The 19,107-nt window shown below is 39.9% G+C and overlaps 1 protein-coding gene across 1 annotated transcript in view; it reads right to left on the minus strand.

Moving 5' to 3' along the window:
• The window catches only part of VAPB (VAMP associated protein B and C), a 62,803-nt gene that overhangs the window by 30,748 nt on the left and 12,948 nt on the right, over window positions 1-19,107 (minus strand). The gene's annotated exons all lie outside the window — the stretch shown is intronic.

Genomic DNA, 19,107 nt, shown 5'->3' on the forward strand with positions numbered 1-19,107 from the left:
TTCAGTGACAACTTTGTGTTTTTCTGGATAAAGGATAATGTTCTTTATTACCTATATGAATTTTGCCTGGAGGAGATGTGGGGAAAAGAGAGAATAAAGAGGGAGCAGTATACCTTGATAATTTGTTACTCATTTCTATAAAGGAAGACTTAGTTTAGTCAACTTTTAACCACTGATTTCTAACTAGATAAGCTTCCTTGGGAAAAGGATTATGCCTTATAACTCATAGAGACTAGAAGGGTACAGTAAATAAGCACTCATTAATGTCTTTGTTGTTATTGTTGATGGTGATGAACATTTCTGTTAACTTAATGGGCTATCCAATTCACATTCCAGAGTTTCAGAGCTGGGAGGGACCTAGGTGGCTACCTAGTTCAACCCATACCTGAGGAAGGGGGAACCCATGACACCTCCAAATGATGTCCATTCTACATTTGAAGAGATCTAATTATTTTTCTTTAAAGTAAAATTTCCTCCTATGAGACTTATTCAGTGCTTCTTGTTATGCTCTATATGGCCAAGCAGAAAAAGTTTGATCCCTGAGGACCTTCCAAGTACTTGAAGACAATTATCATTTTCTCCCACAAGTCTTCTCCAGGATAAGTATTTCCAGTTCTTTCAACTGATCTTCCTAGGGCATGAGCTCATGGTCCATCATGCTGGTTGACCTTCTTCCTAAAACATGGCACCCCAAACTGAATACTATATTCCAGATGTGGTCCAACCAGAACCTCATTCCTAAAAGTTATGGTAATTCTTTATTTCCCTACAATGACAATCAGTTGCCAAATCTTGTCCCTTCTACCTCCATAGCATTTTTTTTAAAGTCCCTCTCTCGTTTGTTGCAACCACAATGTCACTATTCTAGTTCAGACCCTCATCACCTCTTAACTGTTTCTTCTGCCTTAGGTCTTTCCTCACTCAAATCCATCCTCCTCCACATAGCTGCCAAAGTGATTTTCAAAAAAGTACAAATCTGACCATGTCACCCCACAACTGGAATGGCACCATATTACTTCAAGGATCAAATATGAACTCCTCTGTTTGGCATTTAAAGTCTCTCAAAACATGGCTCCAATCTACCTTTCTGCTAGGGTCCAGATGATTACTTTTCTTTTCTTTTAAATAACTAAATTACTTTTCTTTATACACAATGCCATCTTCCATCTTTTCCCTAGCTTTCCCCCATATATGAAATGCAGACTCTCCATACTTCGCCCTCTTAGAATCCCTAGTGAGATTTTCCTCAGTCCTTAGATACAAATGATTTAACTGTGATAGTATTCAGTACACTAGACTACAAATGGTGATTTGCTTATGTTCAAGTGTTCTCTAGTCTCTTAAGTTAATAATAGTATAGCACAGAGCACAGATATTATGTAACTTGTTCTTTCGTATTCTTTAGTGGCTTAAGACAATACAATAATATGTTCTTATGTATCAATTGAATTGTTTGTTACTTTGTTTCTCAGCCTTGATAACTTAAGTCCCTTTTTATTGCGTTTGTTGTGGTTAACCAAAGCACTGAGCTGAAGAAACCAATCAGTTTCAAACAAAGAAGGACCAATATCAACTGTTCCAAATGGACCTACTGGTGTAACAAACCTATATAAGGTCAGAACTTCCCAAGTGCACAAACAATCAGCATTAGAGAATGAAAGAGGTCGTGAGCAGGTCAAGAGAATGTGCAACAAAAAACACAATTTGGGACAAGGGACTCTATCCATCCTCTACTTTTTCTGTACTTGAGTATTGTTAATCTGTTGTAAATGTGGGAGGAGTTTGTCTAAAAATAGTAGTGTATAAATACTTTACAGCCCTGATTAGCCCAAGGCTTGGGGTCTTTGCAGGCTTACCCCTGCCTGAGACTGGCTTTATAGTGAGATAGGCCCTCTCTCAAAAAACCTATTTTCTATGGCTTAGATTTTTCGCTTGTTTCTTTTCTTCATCAGACTTAGAAATTTTAGAGACACCAGTTTCCTTCAAGGCTCAGCTCAATGCTACCTTCTATATAAAACCTATCTTGATCCCACCCCAATCTTGCTGGTTCCCTTCATAACTGCATCATGTCGCTTTAGTATATGCTTATTTTAAGTATATATTTCCTCCCCTGGTTAGATCATAAGCTCCTTCCTTGAGGGGAGGGGCTCTTTCACTTTTGCCTCAATATTTAGACCTGCTGACTCTACAGCTTAAGAAGGTATTACCTGAACTAAGCTTTGAAGGAAGACAAGGATTCTGAGAACCAGAAGGACAGAGTACATTCAAAGCAAGGTGCAATGGGCTGTTTAAACACTGTAAAGCAGGAGGTAGAACGTGGAATTCCTATTAAAAGCCAATAGGTGGGGGGGGGGGGCAGCTAGATGGCAAAGTGGATAAAGTTGTGTGACCCTGGGCAAGTTACTTAACCCTCACTGACCCCCCCCCCAAGTGCTATTATAAGAGTCAATAGGTTGATCTCGCTCATTCATAAAGTAATATGAAATAAAGCTGAAAATGTGGCTTCTTCTCTCCTTCCCTGCAACAAACAAGATGAGAGCTAAAAAGGTACCTTAATGATCATCTAGTTCAACCTCCTCATTGTAGACATAATAAAATCCAGGACAGGTAAGTGATCTGCCCCAAGGCTTGTATAATCATAGATTTTGAGCTGTTGGGGATCTTAAAGGTTATTTAGTTCAAATCCCCTAAGTTTATAGATAAGAGATATAAAGGATAAAAAGAAACCGTGTCTATGATAGAAGGAGGAAGTTGGCACAAGACCACTAAAATTTCATTGGGCCACATGACACTAACACTGCCTACAAAAAAGAGAATCTGACTTTTTGTGAAGAGAAGAATTAGAAGCTACAACTTAGACTTGAAATAACGTTAGTGAACAAAGGACAATCCAGTATGAAGTTCTTTTAGGGTCAAACCAGGTTCTTCCAAAGCTCTTTTAAAACCACCATAAAGAGAGCCATACATGCACTTGACAAAAATTTAAAACATTGAGCTTCCAACACTTTTGCTCTCCAACTGTTGTCCTTTAATGTGCACTAGCAGGTGGAGAAAGGTTAAAGAGAAGAGCTAGGATTTGAACTGAGGTCCTTTGCCTCCTTGTCTCCAAATCCCAAAGTTCTTTGTACTGTTGTAAGCTACAAAGCTGGGATGTGAACTAATATCCTTCTGGCTCCACATATAGTGAGTGCTACTGTTTCCCCTACATGGTACCATTTCTAGACCAACAAGGAGTATTCAGGGAATACAAACCCAAATTGATATGAGTTTAAATGAAGCATATTAAGGAAGTTAATTTCTGGAGGTGGGAAGGAGGGGTGTGTGTGTGTGTGTGTGTGTGTGTGTGTGTGTGTGTGTGTGTGTGTGTGTGTGAGTGTGTGTGTGTGAGAGAGAGAGAGAGAGAGAGAGAGAGAGAGAGATGAATCCCCAAACCAAACAAACTATTTTTGGATTACCGATGTCATAGATGCTACTCAAAAGTTAACCAAGGATTTACTTATAATCCCCACCTCCAATGATTTAATCCCAAGGTTAACCAGAAGATAGAAGCAACATTTACAAAACAAGTAATACTCAAAGTGAGATTCCTTTGGAGCAGGCAGAAGCTGTTTACCCAATCAACAATAGCCCAGTTACCCTGAAGTTGTTATGCAGCTGTTATGAAGTGTAAGGGGTATGGTAAAGTTATTCTATAAGATATATCCAGATAAAAGCACCAAGTAAATTCCCTACTGTAGTGGAAAGATAGCTGACCAAGGAGTGGAGAGTCTTCTTGAGTTCAAGTCCCACATCAGACACATATTGGCTATATGATTCTGAGTTTAAGATTATTAGAAAACCCTAAGATTATAAGAGAACAATCTGCCTATGTGAATTGGCATAGGGAGTTTCCTTACACCAGGTATCAAAATACACAACACAAAGGCCAACACTCTTAAGTATACCAGAACCAGATTAAAATATAACTGAGAAATATTTAACAAAATATATTTATTTTGTTTGACAATTGACGAGCATTTATTAAATTCCTCCTATTTGCCAGGCAATTTGATCCAGGTGCTAGGGATACAAAGACAAAAATGGCCTTCAAGAAGTTTATATTGTACTGGAAAGTCTACAAGTGGCCTTTTACACTCAGATTAATTAACTTTCGGGGAGGCAGCTAGGTGGCAGAGTAGATAAAACACCGGCCCTGGATTCAGGAGGACCTGAGTTCAAATCCGGTCTCAGAGACTTGACACTAGCTGTGTGACCCTGGGCAAGTCACTTAACCCTCATTGCCCTGTAAAAAACAACAACAACAACAAAAAAAAACCCTCACAAAAACAACAACAAAAAGAAAAGATTAATTAACTTTCCACAGAGATACAATTTAGAATGAGGCTCTGTTATTGCCTGGTTTCACCTTTTTCCCCCCTACCCCATTTCTCCCTCAGTCTTGGAACATGTATCCATACTCTGATCATGAGCTGAACACGCATACTGGATGAGACAGGATTGGATGTTAGATTGTGAGCTCACCCTGTGCACGAGGGGACCTCCCTCAAAACTTCCATAAAAACCCAACTCATGAGCCCATTAGTGCACTCCTCATCTCTTGCATAGGGTCACCTGTTGTCATGAGAATGAAATAAATCTGTTTCTGCTTGACTTGGTGGTCTCCTCAAGTTATTTGGGTAAACTGAAGCAGTTTGTCCTAAACACTGTGAAGTAGGTTCTTTTATTATCCCCATTTTATATATAAGGTAACTGAGGCAGAGGTTCTGTAATTTACAGTCTTGAGAGTTACACAGGGTCAGAGTTACACAGGGTCAGTCAGTATGTCACAGGAAGTGCTTGAAATTGCCTTTCTGACCCAGTTGAGTCCTCTACCTATTCTATCATCCTAGATCACACATCTGGCCCACAATTTATTCACAGTTCTCAGGACATTTCAGTGTGTATGGATGCTGGGAATGGGAATCTGGTATAGAAACCTCCCACCCAGAAGATAAAGTCTGTAAGTTCAGGGATAAAAGAGTTGCCTATGGGGGGCAGAGGGGAAGACTGAGAAGTTAAATGACTATCCCAGAATCACAGAGCTAGTCCTAATATGTATGGCACATTTGAACCCAGACCTTTTCTACTCCAAAACTTATCCTTGTTGTTGAGAACAGTTGGCATTTGATAACTGATTGCTACATAGAATTACACAGTGCTTTCTTTATATAAAGGTATGAGGTAGAAAGTGTTAGTCTATTTGAGAGATGAGGAAACTGTGGCTCATAGAGATTCAGTGGCCTGACTGATGTCACATGGTCAGGACTTGAACCCAGGTTCTCAAAGTAAATGAAAGCTCTCCCTTTTAAACCATGACCATCAAAGTTAAATTAGCTAAACATATCACGGCACATAAAAGTTTACACCAAAGACATTTTACAAGCAAGATAAAACAAATATGCCAAATCTAATGACCTTTTCTCAGTCGCCTTCTGGATGTGCTCTAGGTCAAAGCTTCTTAAACTGTGGATTATGACCCCATATGGGGTCGAGTAACAGAATGTGGAGGTGGAGAAAAATTTGGCAACCTTACATATATCTATTTTATATACATATATATGCGGGGTCTTGTAAAAATTTCTCAGGTGGGGCAGCTAGGTGGTACAGTGGATAGAGTACCAGCACTGGATTCAGAATGACCCGAGTTCAAATCTGGCCTCAAACACTTGACACTAGCTGTGTGACCTTGGCCAAGTCACTTAAACCTCGATGCCCTGCAAAAAAAACATAACCCAAAAAACAAAAACAAAAAACAAAACAAAAATTTCTCAGGTGAAAAAGGGTGGCAAGTGGAAAAAGTGTAAGAAGTCCTGCTCTATAATTTGGAATTATGCCCAAAGGGTTATAAAGCTGTGCATACCCTTTGACCCAGCAATACCACTGTCTTTTTCCCAAAGAGATCATAAAAAAGGGAAAAGGACCTACATGTACAAAAATATTTATAGCTGCTCTTTTTGTGGTGGCAAGGAATTGGAAATTGAGAGGCTGCCCACCAATTGGGGAATGGCTGAACAAGTTGTGGTATATGAATGTAATGGAATTCTATTGTGCTGTAAGAAATGATGAGCAGAGGGATTTCAGAGAAACCTGGAAGGACTTACATGAACTGATGATGAGTGAGATGAGCAAAACCAGAAGAACATTATACACAGTATCATCAACATTATGTGTTGATCAGCTGTGACAGACTTGATTCTTCTCAGCAATACAAGATAGTTCCAAAGGACTCATGATGGAAAATGCTCTCCAAATCCAGAAAAAAAAAAAGAACCGTAGAATATGGATGCAGATTGAACCATATTATTTTTTTTTGGTTGTTTTTGGTGCTGTTTTTCTTTTTTGAGGTTTTTTCTTTTTGCTCTGATTCTTCTATTGTAACATGACATGCAGAAATATGTTTAATATTATTATGTACATATAACCTACATCAGATTACCTGCTGTCTAGGGGTGGGGGGAGGAGAAAAATTTGAAACTGGAAATCTTATATAAACAAATGTTGAAAACTAAAAAAAAAAATTAAATTAAAAAAAATAAAAGATTATTCTGTAAAAAAAGAATTGCCCAAACACAAACTGGCTATTTACCCACATAAGTTTCTCCAAAATCATATTAGAATAAAAAACTGCAGAGATAAAAGGGACCTCAGAGATTATGTAGTTCAACCTGTACCTGTCAATTCAAATTTTGCCTGAAGACTTCCAATGACAGAAAATCCACAGGAAAATTTCCCTGTACTGGTGTCATAATCTAGTATCATAAATTCAGAGCTGAAAGAGACAGTAGGGGTCATCTAATCTAACACCCTCATTTTACACAGGAGGAAACTGAGGTCCACACAGAGATTAAAAACCTTGCCCAAGGTCACTCAGGTACAGACCCAGGATTTGAACCCAGATTCCCTGACTCTCAATCTAGTACTTTGTTACAACAACGTCTGAGAAAATATATCCTTTACTTCTTTTAGTAATGGATTAGGATACACAAATTCAGTTTTTAAAAAGTAACTGATAAGGGGCAGCTAGGTGGAGCAGTGGATAAAGCACCGGCCCTAGATTCAGGAGGACCCAAGTTCAAATCCAGGCTCAGACACTTGACACTTACTACCTGTGTGACCCTGGGCAAGTCACTTAACCCTCACTGCCCCGCAACCCCCCCCCAAAACCCCAAAACACACACACACACACACACAAAACAGACAAAAAAAGTAACTGATAAAACACTATTAAAAATTGTCACCTGCATTTCACAGAATTGTAATTTCCCATGAATGTACTATTTATTTAGTAAAAAAGAAAAAAGAAAAACAAAACATTTTTACATAGCAACAACTTGCACTTATAAACTGTCTTAAGGTCTGTTTTCCTTACAACCAACCCATGTGGTAGGCTGTACAAATCTTATAATCACTTCTGTTGAGGACATTAGGAAACAGACTGATAGGATAAGTAATATACCAAAGGTTACATAGCTAGTTAAGTAGGATCTGAACTCTAATCTGACAAAGTTCAGCATTTCTTTTGACTATACTATGCTACTTTTGGGTCTCAAAATAAATGTCTTTTGGCATGTATTTATAATTTCATATATAGAACTCCTGTGAGATAATGCCTTCTGCCAATACAGATTGTCTCATGCAGTGAACAGAGGTCGGTCGCAGGGTCAATAAGACCTGGCCAGCTCAGGTCCTACCTGATACAAACTGGCTATATAAGGCAATTCTAAAATATAATTGCCATTGGAAGAAAAGAAGCCCCTTGAGGACAGGGGCTATTTAATTTTTGTATCTGTATCCCCAGTACCTAGCACAGGGTCCAGCACATTAGCAGTCACTTAATCAATGCTCCTGACTGCCTGATTAAAATATGTCAAACATGGAAGAAAGATGAAACATTCTACTTGGCCTTCAAGGGAAGGGATATGGCCAACAGGTAGATGTTACAGGGAGGGACATTTCGGATCAAGTTGAGGGTCACCCAAACAGCAATGAGAAAGTATATGGTGGGTATGAAAAGACTGAAACACAGAAAGGACTTATGTGGGAGATGCTGTGTAAAGTATACCAAAGAAATGTATGGTTGAAAATGGAGCCACACTCGTCAAACATATGGTAGGAGTGAAGGATGACTGGTGTGATACATTAGTCTTTCAGTGATGTCAAGAGAATCTGAGGAAAGCACATTGGGTGGATCCCCTCTGGCAAACTTATGAGAAGTCAGGGACAACAGTCACACAAGATAGCCAGGAATGGATCAGCTGGGAGCTGAGTCACAGGAAGAAACAACCCCCTGGGGAATGAGATCACCAAGTCACTAGAATATTAAAGCAGTAAAAACTGAAAGATTTCCTAAGAGTACAGTCCAACAATGAAATGGAAGAAGTAGAAGAGAAAGGGAAAGATGCAAAGAATTAAAAATTCAAGGATAGGCTAATGATTCTGAGGTGAGGGAGGGAATGAAATTCATGCTTCAGCTATGGTTAGAATAAATTCACTTCAACCCATACTAGTTGGATTGACTGTGGCCTCAGATTTCGTCTAATTCAGATTCTATACTTCCCTATGCTAAAATACAAGTCAGCAAATATTTCTTTTCATTTCACCAAAGGAATATTTTCAAAAGTCAGTTTCAAAAGTTATACTGGGGGAAAAAGTGGTTTTTAAAGAGAATAAAGGGATTAGAAAAATATAACACATTTCTCAAGAAGGCAAAATTATGGTAGAATTATATTTCTCAGCTTCTGCATGGACATTACCTGAAACATGAAATGAAGACAAGGAAACAAGTATCTCCTTTTTACAGATGAGTAAACTGAAACTCGGGGAGGCTCAAGGCAGCTAGGTATCATAGTAGATAGAGAGCTGGGCCTGAAATCAGGAAGCCCTGAGTTCAAATCCACCTACAGACACTTCCTTGTTGTGTAAACCCTTGGCAAGTCACTTAACTTTGTAAAATGGGGATAATAACTACAAACTCAGGGGATCAAATGAGGATTTATAAAGCACTTAACACAGTGCCTAGCACATAGCCGGTACTTAATAAATGCTTACCCTCTCCTTTCTTTCCCCACCTCCTTAATGATATACCCAGAGTCACACAGCAAGTATGTGAACTAGACTTGGAAAACAAAAAGGTCATTTAACTTCAAGTCCAGGGTTCTTTTTTTTTTTTTTTGAAGGTTTGGGGAAATGGGAGTGGTGAGGGGTGAAGAGCAACAGAAGAGGGAAAACATCTCCTTTAAATTAGACCTGTGCTTTCATGGTATAGCAGCTCCAGGAGAGAAACTCCCTCTACCAAAGAACATGTATACCTTTTCTGCAACTAATCTTATCATTCTGCTTAAGGGCACTGAAAGGTTAACTGATAATTCACAAAATAAGCAGGTGTTGGAGACTGGACTTTAACGCAGGTGGGAGGTGAGCCTTCTATCTACCATGGCCTAATGCTTCTCAAAAAAGGAAGCCTTTATGAGTGTCTAAAATATAGATCGCGACTCTGACATTCAAATAGTACCTTCTTAACAAAGACTCTTCTGAGATGTGAGGTAGGTAGTACCACATGCATCAGTCCTCCTCCTCCTCTCTGACCCTGCCACCATCGAGGTGCTGGCCCCTTGTCTTTCCAGACCAGCAGACCAGCATTACTACAGCAGCTGGATCTGCCTGCCTCCAGTCCACCCCCAGACCAATCCATCCTCCACTCAGTCATCAAAGTGATTTTCTTAAAGCACAGTTCCAATCCCCCCTCAGTATTATACAGTAGCTCCCTACCACTTGCTGGATCAAATACAAAATCCTCCGTTTAGCTTTTGAAGCCCGATACAACCTGGTCCCTTCCCCCATCCCATCTCCAGTTTTCCTCCTTGCCACATACTCTTCAATGCAGTGACACTGGCTTCCTGTGTGTTCCATGATCAAGATGCCCCATCTCGAGGCGGTCCCCTATGCCTGGAATATTCTCCTTCCTCATCTCCATCTCCTGGCTTCTCGATCTTCCTTCAACTCTCAACTAAAATCCTATCTTCTGGGGGCAGCTAGGTGGTGCAGTGGATAAAGCACTGGCCCTGGATTCAGGAGGACCTGAGTTCAAATCTGACCTCAGACACTTGACACTTACTAGCTGTGTGACCCTGGGCAAGTCACTTAACCCTCATTGCCCCACAAAAAAAACCCAAACCAAACAAAAAATCCTATCTTCTTTTTTAAAAAATTTTAAAAGTTTTTTTTCTATTTTTCTTAATTATAAAAGTATTTTATTATTTTCTAGTTATATGTAGAGATAATTTTCAACATTTACTTTTTTTTTTTGCGGGGTAATGAGGGTTAAGTGACTTGCCCAGGGCCACACAGCTAGTGTCTAGTGTCTGAGGCTGGATTTGAACTCAGGTACTCCTGAATCCAGGGCCAGTGCTCTATCCACTGCGCCACCTAGCTGCCCCCGATACATACCCTTCTCTTAAAGCGCCTTTCATCTCTTTCCATAGACAACCTTATTACAAAAGGGGCAGCATGTGTGTGTTTTGTTTTGTTTTGTTTTTGGTGAGGTAGTTGGGGATAAGTGACTTGCCCAGGGTCACACAGCTAGTAAGTGTCAAGTGTCTGAGACTGCATTTGAACTCAAGTCCTCCTGAATCCAGGGCTGGTGCTTTATCCACTGTGCCACCTAGCTGCCCCCTCAACTTTTTTTTTTTTTTTTTTTTAGTGAGGCAATTGGGGTTAAGTGACTTGCCCAGGGTCACACAGCTAGTGAGTGTTATGTGTCTGAGGCCGGATTTGAACTCAGGTACTCCTGACTCCAGGGCCGGTGCTCTATCCACTGCGCCACCTAGCCGCCCCAACATTTGTTTTTATAAGATTTCTAGTTCTAAATTTTTATCTGTCCCTCCCCAAGACAGCAATCTGATATAGGTTATATATGTACAATCACATTAAACATATTTCTGTATTGGTCATGTTATGAAAGAAGAATCAGAAAAAAGGGGAAAAAACTCAAAAAAAGAAAAATCAAAAAAGCAGAAACAGAATGGTTCAATCTGCATCTAGATTCCACAGATCTTTTTTCTGGGTTTGGAGAGCATTTCCCATCATGAGTCCTTTGGAATTGTGTTGGATCATTGTATTGCTGAGAAGAGTCAAGTCTATCAGAGTTGATCATCCCACAAAGTTGCTGTCACCGTGTACAATGTTCTCTTGGTTCTGTTCCTCTCAGTCAGCATCAGTTCATGTAAGTCCTTCCAAGTTTCTCTGAAATCCGCCTGCTCATCGTTTCTTACAGCACAATAGTATTCCATTGCCTTCATATACCACAACCTGTTCAGCCATTCCTCAATTGATGGGCATCCCCTCAATTTCCAATTCCTTGCCAAAGTCCTATGTTCTACAGGAAGTCTTTCCAACCCCTCTTAATTCCAGTGCTTTATGCCTGTTAATTATTTCCTGTTTATTCTGCATACAGCTTGTTGTCTCTCCCACTACACAGTGAGCTCTTTGAGGGCAGGGACTGTCTCTAGCTGCTTTTTGTATCCCACACAGTGCCTGGCACAAAAGAGGAACTTAATAAATGTTTACTGACTGACTCCCCTTTTACAGATAAGGAGATTGAGGCTCAGGACAATGGTAATAGGTGTCAGTGGTAGGATACAAACTCCGGTCTTCTGACCCATGCCCAGCATTCTTTCTAGTATGGCATCCTGCCTCTGGTGAGCGAAGAAGAAAGAAATCCTTCAAGGTCTTGAACCTGCAGCTAGAGCTTTAAAACAACAGATGTGTAAGTTTTAGATCTTCGAAAAAAGCTGTGTTCTAGCAAATTTCTCAAAACGATTAAATTTCAGGTGTTGAGATATCAAGGATAGATAGATAAATTAACAGAATGGGGAAGATAATAGTGCTTTGGGGAAAGTAACTAAATTGCACTAAATCTTTAAACACAGTTTAAATTAAATTTTTAAAATCCTCTCATTCACTATACCCTCAAGTCGGTGTCTGAAGCTTAAATGAGGGGGCCTTACTATCTTAACATTCAATGTCTCCGAGGGTCCTCCCCTTATCAAATGCAAACCATGCAATTCTTCAAGGCAGGATTCCCCTGCTTTCTTCTTCCCTTCCTGGATGATACTCAGGACTAGGCTTCCAAACAATTCCTTCCTTCTCAATCAACCAACAAGCATTTGTTAAGCACCTACTATGTGCCAGGCACAGGGCTAAGTGCTGTTCTCCAAAAACAGGCAATGTCTTTCCACCCCTCCCTATCCCATGGTCTAACTTCCTCGAAGGTATGTAGAGTAATTATTCTGGTACTACCTAGTTCTACTTGAGGGGAAGAATTCCCTTCTCTAAAGAGATGCATGCTGCCCCTTTTGTAATAAGGTTGTCCGAGGTAGCCAACATTGGCTGGATTAATGTCTGTGCCCCAAATGTAGATTTCCAAGTGATTATAGAGATACATGTAAAAAGCTTTACATCATGTCCCCAAACAAAGGAAAAATTTAACAGTAACAGATCTTAGATGAAGACCACTTTTAAAAACAGCATAAATATTTTCAAGAATAAGGACACTAGGGAAAAAGAATTTTTTTAATTCAATTTTTCTTCTTGATCTGCCAGCTTACATATTAAATCAATGCTTCAGAAAGGAAAATAAAACATTCCAACCAATCTGATTGGTTTTAAAAGTGGCACACATTTTGTTCCCATCCAGACAACAGAAAGTCTATTTATACATCATTTGAAATCATCACACTTCATAAACAACTCCACCCTCCTACAAACAGAAACACACTTTTACAGGGAAAACATCTTGGAGTCTGGAATGCTCCAAATACATTAATTACCTCATTAACCTTTTCAATATCCCTGTGAGTTTTGTGGTCGATTATTAAATTAAATCCCATTAGAGTGAAAGAGAAACTGAGGCAGTTCAATTTTTTAAAAGTTTTCTCTTCTGTTTTTCTGAACTTCGTTTCAGAATACCTCTCTTTCCCTCTCCTCTACCCAGTGAACCATGGTCTGTAACAAGAAAGAAAAACAATTAAGCAAGGCTACTTAGCAGAGCTTGGCTAATTATAACTTGACAGCTTTCATTTTTGATTTGTTGTTGTTTCTATTTTACATTGTTCCAGTCACTGTGTCTTTTATTTTTTCTGGTTCTTCCTTTGCTCTTCTTCAGTTCACAAATGTTCCCATTCCCCCCATCCCCCATATGACCCCTAGGTGAATCAGCTCCTGAATCCCAGAACTACCCTAACTGCTCATGAATCCGCTGCCTTCATGTACTGTCAGTTATGCCAAATTCAAACCCTGGATTCCTCCTAACATCCATCACCTTTGCTGTTATTTCCCACACTACTGAATGGAGCTGGAGGCAATCAGAAAATCTCTACTGGGCTCACCACAAATTTATGCCATCTAAAAATTGCAAGTGGATTCTCCACAAAAGTTATTTCAAATCTCTTCTCAAGCCTCCTGGGCACCTTTTCCTCCTATCCTCTCCTGTGAGGGCCCCCTTTTTTTGGACTCATCTCACTTCACTCTGGGGGCAGCTAGGTATAGATGGCTAGTGGATAAAGCACTGGCCCTGGATTCAGTTGGACATGAGTTCAAATCTGACCTGAGACACTTGACACTTACTAGCTGTGTGACTCTGGGCAAGTCACTTACTTACCTGTTATTTAAAAAAAAAAAAGGTGGCTATTTGCCTTGCTAAAGCCAACACCCCTACATGCACCCTTGACTCCATCTCCTACGACTCCTATGGACTCAATGGTGTACGTAAGGGGTGTTGACCTTAGCAAGGAAACCAGTGAATTAGGCAATGAATGTCTTCCATCTGCTAGCAGATTGCCTTCATCTTCTCTATTCTCTTAATTTCAATCCTTATCTATAAATACCTTCCCATTTGATTATCAACATGCCCATTTCTCTCCCATGCTTGAAAAAAACATCACTTGGTCATATTGTAGTAACTGCCTATCATCCAATATCTTTCCTCTCCTTGGTAAACTCTTTACAAAAGCTGGTGACACCAGGTGCTTCCAATTCCACCCCTTTCACTCTCTTCTAAATCCTACGCAAGTTGGCGTCTGATCTCCAATTAAGCATTTGAGACTATTCACTCTGCAAATTTCCCAGTGGTCTCAATTGCCAAATCTAGAGGCCCTTTGCCAATTTTCATCCTTCTTGGCCTCTCTGTATCATCTAATACTTTTGATCCTCCAGGATACTTTTTACTATTGAGGTTTTCTTGAGACTGCTCACTCCTGGTTCTCCTTCAAACATCCTTTCTTGGTTCTTCGTCGATGTCACACCTACTAACTTCAGGTGCCACCTAAGGTTCTGTTCTGCATCTTCTTCTCTCTCTATGCTATTTCACGGAGTTATTTTTATCAGCTTCCACAGGCCCAGTTGTCATCTCTATGCAGATTTCCTAGTCTTTCTTCTGAGATACAGCCCCACATCCAATGGACTTTTGGGCATCTTGAAGCAGTCACTGTGTAGGGATCTCAACTCAACATGTCCATAATATAACTCATTTATCTTTTCCCCAAAAACCTTACCCTCTTCTCAAATTCCTTATTACTATGTAGGTCACTACCACCTGCCTTGTCACCCAGGTTGACAAAGGCAGTGTCATGCTTAAGTCCTCACTTATTCAACTTACGTGTCCAAAGTGTTGTTAAATCTTGCTGATTTGACCTCAGAACATCTTCTGTATATATCCCTTTCCTTTACTCTTTTTTTTTTTTTTTTTAGTGAGGCAATTGGGGTTAAGTGACTTGTCCAGGGTCACACAGCTAGTAAGTGTTAAGTGTCTGAGGCCAGATTTGAACTCAGGTCCTCCTGACTCCAGGGCCTATCTATCTATCCATTGCGCCACCTAGCTGCCCCTCCTTTACTCTTAAAGCCATCAACCTAGGGCACCCCCCCCCCCTTCTGGCCCTTGTCATCTCTTGTCTGGACTATTGCAATAGCATTCTAATTGGCTTCCCTGCCTCAAGTATCATCCCATGGCATTCCATCCTCCACTCAGCTGCTGAAGTGATTTTGCTAAAATTCCAGTCTGACCATGTCACATCCCCCCCCCCCCAGTAAACTCTAATGGCTCCCTGTTACCTCCAGAATCAAGTATAAAATGTTCTGATTGGCATTTAAACTTGGCTCCTTTCTACCTTGCCAGTCTCTTATTCCTCCCTAAATACTTCATGATTGAGTAACACTGGTCTGCTTGCTGTTTCTTGCACATGAATTCCCTCTCCCATCTTGGTGTTTTCACACTGGCTATCTTCCATGCTTGGGAAGCTCTCCCTCTTTACCTGCATCTCGTGGCTTCCCTGACTTCTTTCAATACTTAACTCAGGCCCCACCTTTGGCAGGAGGCCTTTCTAGGTCTGCTCACCTGGCACTGCCTTTCCCCCTGAGATCTTCCATCCCCTCTGTATCTATCCTGAACATACCTAGTTATTTACATGTTGCCTCTTCTGTTAAGAATGTGAGCTCCTTGAAGGCAGTCTGTTCTGCTTATCTTTGAATCCTTAGTTCTTCACCTAGGGCTTAGGAGAAGGCTAGGGATAGAGACTGGACTTATTTCCCTGGCATAAGAAGCTCTCAGATGAGGAAACTCCTATCTTGGCAAGTCGTAAGGTGTTGCCCAGAACACTGATGGTAACCCTTTGTAACTTGCCCAGGGCCACACAGTCAATATTTGTCAGATGTGGAACTTCAACTCAATTCTTCCTAGCTCTGAATCCAGCCTTCTATCCATTTGGCCTCACTTCCTCTCATTAAGCACTTAATAAATACCAATTTATCAGACTAATTCATAGCCCTATTGACAATGTGACTGGTTTTTGTGTGGCCCCTCTAACAATGACTATTTCCATACTTTGTCATTTTTGAGGCACTCGATCCAGTAAATATTTATTAAAGGCCTACTACATTCAAGGCACTAGGTGCCTAGTCTCAGATGAGAAGTTAGTTGTGACAAACTGAACTAAACTAACATTACCTAGGCTATGCAGATAAGGAAAACATTAACTTCCAGCCTATTGTGACTGGTTACTGCTTCTAAACACAGCTATTTCAAAGCTAAGATGGACCACAAAACTCCCTAGAGGAGGACAAGAATTCATAGAAGGCCCAAGCTGAGAATATGCTCTCCATAGGATTCAGAGATGAGTTGTCCTTCCCCTACCCCCCGCCCATGTTCTTTTCATAGTCTGTTCTTGCCAAGAATGTCTTGTGCATACAAAATACAGAAGACTGAATGTACAGTTGCTAAAAGACAATATTTAGTATATTAATAGCCATGATTGTGTGCTTTCTAAAAACCAAGGTTTTCACTTCAAATATATTTAGAGTAGCAGTGCTGTTGTTATTCAGTTGTGTCTGACTCTTTCATGACCCCATTAGGAGTTTTCTTGGCAGAGATACTGGAGTGGTTTGTCATTTCCTTCTCCAGTTCATTTAACAGATGAAGAAACTGAGGCAAACAGGGTTAAGTGACTTGCCCAAGGGTCACACAGTAGAAAGTGTCTGAGGCCGGGATTGAACTCAGGAAGATGAGTCTTTCTGACTTGAGGCCCAGGAAGCTATCCACCATGCCACCTAGCTGCCCCTAGAGTAGTAGTAATTTCATTTAAAACACAGATCCCCTACTTAAAACTTGACAAAAGTTATTGAAACACACTTGAAAAACTGGAAGACAACTGTCCAGTAGACTGATATGTAAAGGTTTCTTTTTTAAAAAATTGAAAAGTAGCCAGAAGCTTTACATAACAGTTTCATACTGCATGCATTCTATATGCAGAAGTGAGGACTAAGATAGGCATAGCCTGAAGGAAAAATAGCTATACCATATTTGGTTTTAATTCTATGCAGCTTTTTAAAAAGGAATTTAAAAAGATTTTAGAAACTAGGTTTAAACAGATAAACTTTTGTGCATATCATGGAATATGTAAAAAAAAAGAGAAAAAAACATAAAAAAACCATATCATTTAATTCTTTTAGAAAAAATGGTCCCTAACCTTGGTCATTAGAGGAGATAAAATTTCTTACAAAGGCCAGTTTGAATGTGTAGGTAGCAAAACCTCTAACACAAGAATTGAAATTAAAATCAGACCATATATAATTTGTTTATTTGTTTTTGTGGGGCAGTGAGTGCCCAAGGTCACACAGCTAGTAAGTGTCAAGTGTTTGAGGCCAAATTTGAACTCAGGTCCTCCTGTATCCTGTATCCTGTATGCAGGTGCTTCATCCACTGTGCCACCTAGCTGCTCCCTCAGACCATATATAATTGACAGAGGCCTACAGGTAAAAAATGAGCATCTAATTCCTTGATTGGTCAAGGGATCAAGATTGGATCAGAGATCAAGGATGAGTCAGTTTATTGAAAGACAGTATCTGGTAGAGCTGAAATTTTCTATTGAAGACTTAATTCCTAAAGCCACATGGCATCCTGCTTCCTTGAATCCAGAAGAAAAATAGCATGATATTCAGGATTTGCTATATTTCTGATTTAACTTGCCTTTGCAAAACATGAATAAGCAGCAGTGAAATGTGTTTTTGTCTTTTGGTATATGCTTGGGTTTATCTCTGATGAAATTAATAGTTCTGGTCAGGAGTGTGCTGAAGCCAAGTTGTACTGGCTTGGAAGAGCTAGTTGTTAAAATTTTCAGTGTAAACATTTAAACCTTGGAAATAGGCAAATGCTACAAAGCGAGGCTTGATTTATTGTTTTGTTGCTTGTCTAGACTTAAGCAATTGATGGAGATTATGATAATGATGCAGATTTAAGTTTAAAGTGTATCTGCATGATTTTTTAAAACAGTCAGTTGTTAAGCATTTAACAGCATATTCCTGGTTGTAGCCATGAAAACAGGTAAGTGCTTTGTCAATGACACTAAACAAATTGGATGGGCTGACGATAAAAGGAAAGCATAGCCCAAACAAGGCATTTATTTATAGATCCTAGGCTCTACAGTTCCTTCAACTCCCCACATTTGAAAACTGTCTTCTCTGTGCATCAGTCCTGTGTTCCTTCTCTATAATACATGCCATTTCAAGATAGAGAGTCAGACTTGGAAGTGACTTTAGCAATCCTCTAATGCAATCATTTCATTTAAAAATGGGAAACTGAGGCTCAAATTTTGTGCCAGGTCTGGGATTAGAAATCAGTTTTTCTAACTGTAAGTCCAAAGAAGGCACAAGTGGAGAGTCAGCTTTTCCAACATAGAAAAACTGTATATTTTTATGTCAATTGTTTTGCCCATCCTAGATGGCTGCCAGCCTTGCTAAAATTCACCACCCTCTCAACCAGATTAACTATCAATGGGTAGAATGTGTGCCACTGAGGGACACTTTTCTCACCCATCCTCATCACATTCACCTTTTCTTCTTTTTCTTCTACTTCCTACTCTTCTATCCACTGTGCTAAATGCAAAGGATACAAAAAGAGGCAAAAGACAGTCCCTGTATTCAAGGTGCTTACAGTCTAATAGAGGAGACAACATATCAATATATACAAAGAAAGATTTATATAGGATAAAGAGGGAAGGCAATATAATTAAAAGGGGTTGATAAAGGCTTCCAGTTAAAAAGAAAAAGGGGGAGGGGAATTTTTCGATGGGACTTAAAGGAAGCCAGGGAGGTTAGTTGCTAGAGTAGAAGTTGGAGACCATTCCAGGCATAAGCAACAGTCAAAGAAAATGCCTGGAACCAAGAAATGGAGTGTTGTCTTCATAGAATGACCAAGAGGCCAGCTATAGTATGGGAATCCATTCCATCCTGACCAACCAGTGATTTCATTGCTGTAGAGAACTCCCTATGTGCAAATTGATGTACATCAAGAGAGCTCTGAAACTTATGTCTTAGCTGCCTGGGACGCTGAGAAATTAACACAAGGCAGGACTTGAATGCAGGCGTTTCTGACTCCAAGGCATTAAACCATTTCTGTTATGGGAAAATCATCCATGAATTCACCTAAAACATTTTTTGGGGGGCTCTCCTTCTAGATGAGGTTAGTGAATTTGTTATCTACCTTGTAGTAAGGAATATGTCCTTTTTTATTTGCCATAGAAA

Source organism: Dromiciops gliroides, chromosome 2 (genome assembly GCF_019393635.1).
Source record: "Dromiciops gliroides isolate mDroGli1 chromosome 2, mDroGli1.pri, whole genome shotgun sequence".
NCBI classification, from domain to species: domain Eukaryota; kingdom Metazoa; phylum Chordata; class Mammalia; order Microbiotheria; family Microbiotheriidae; genus Dromiciops; species Dromiciops gliroides.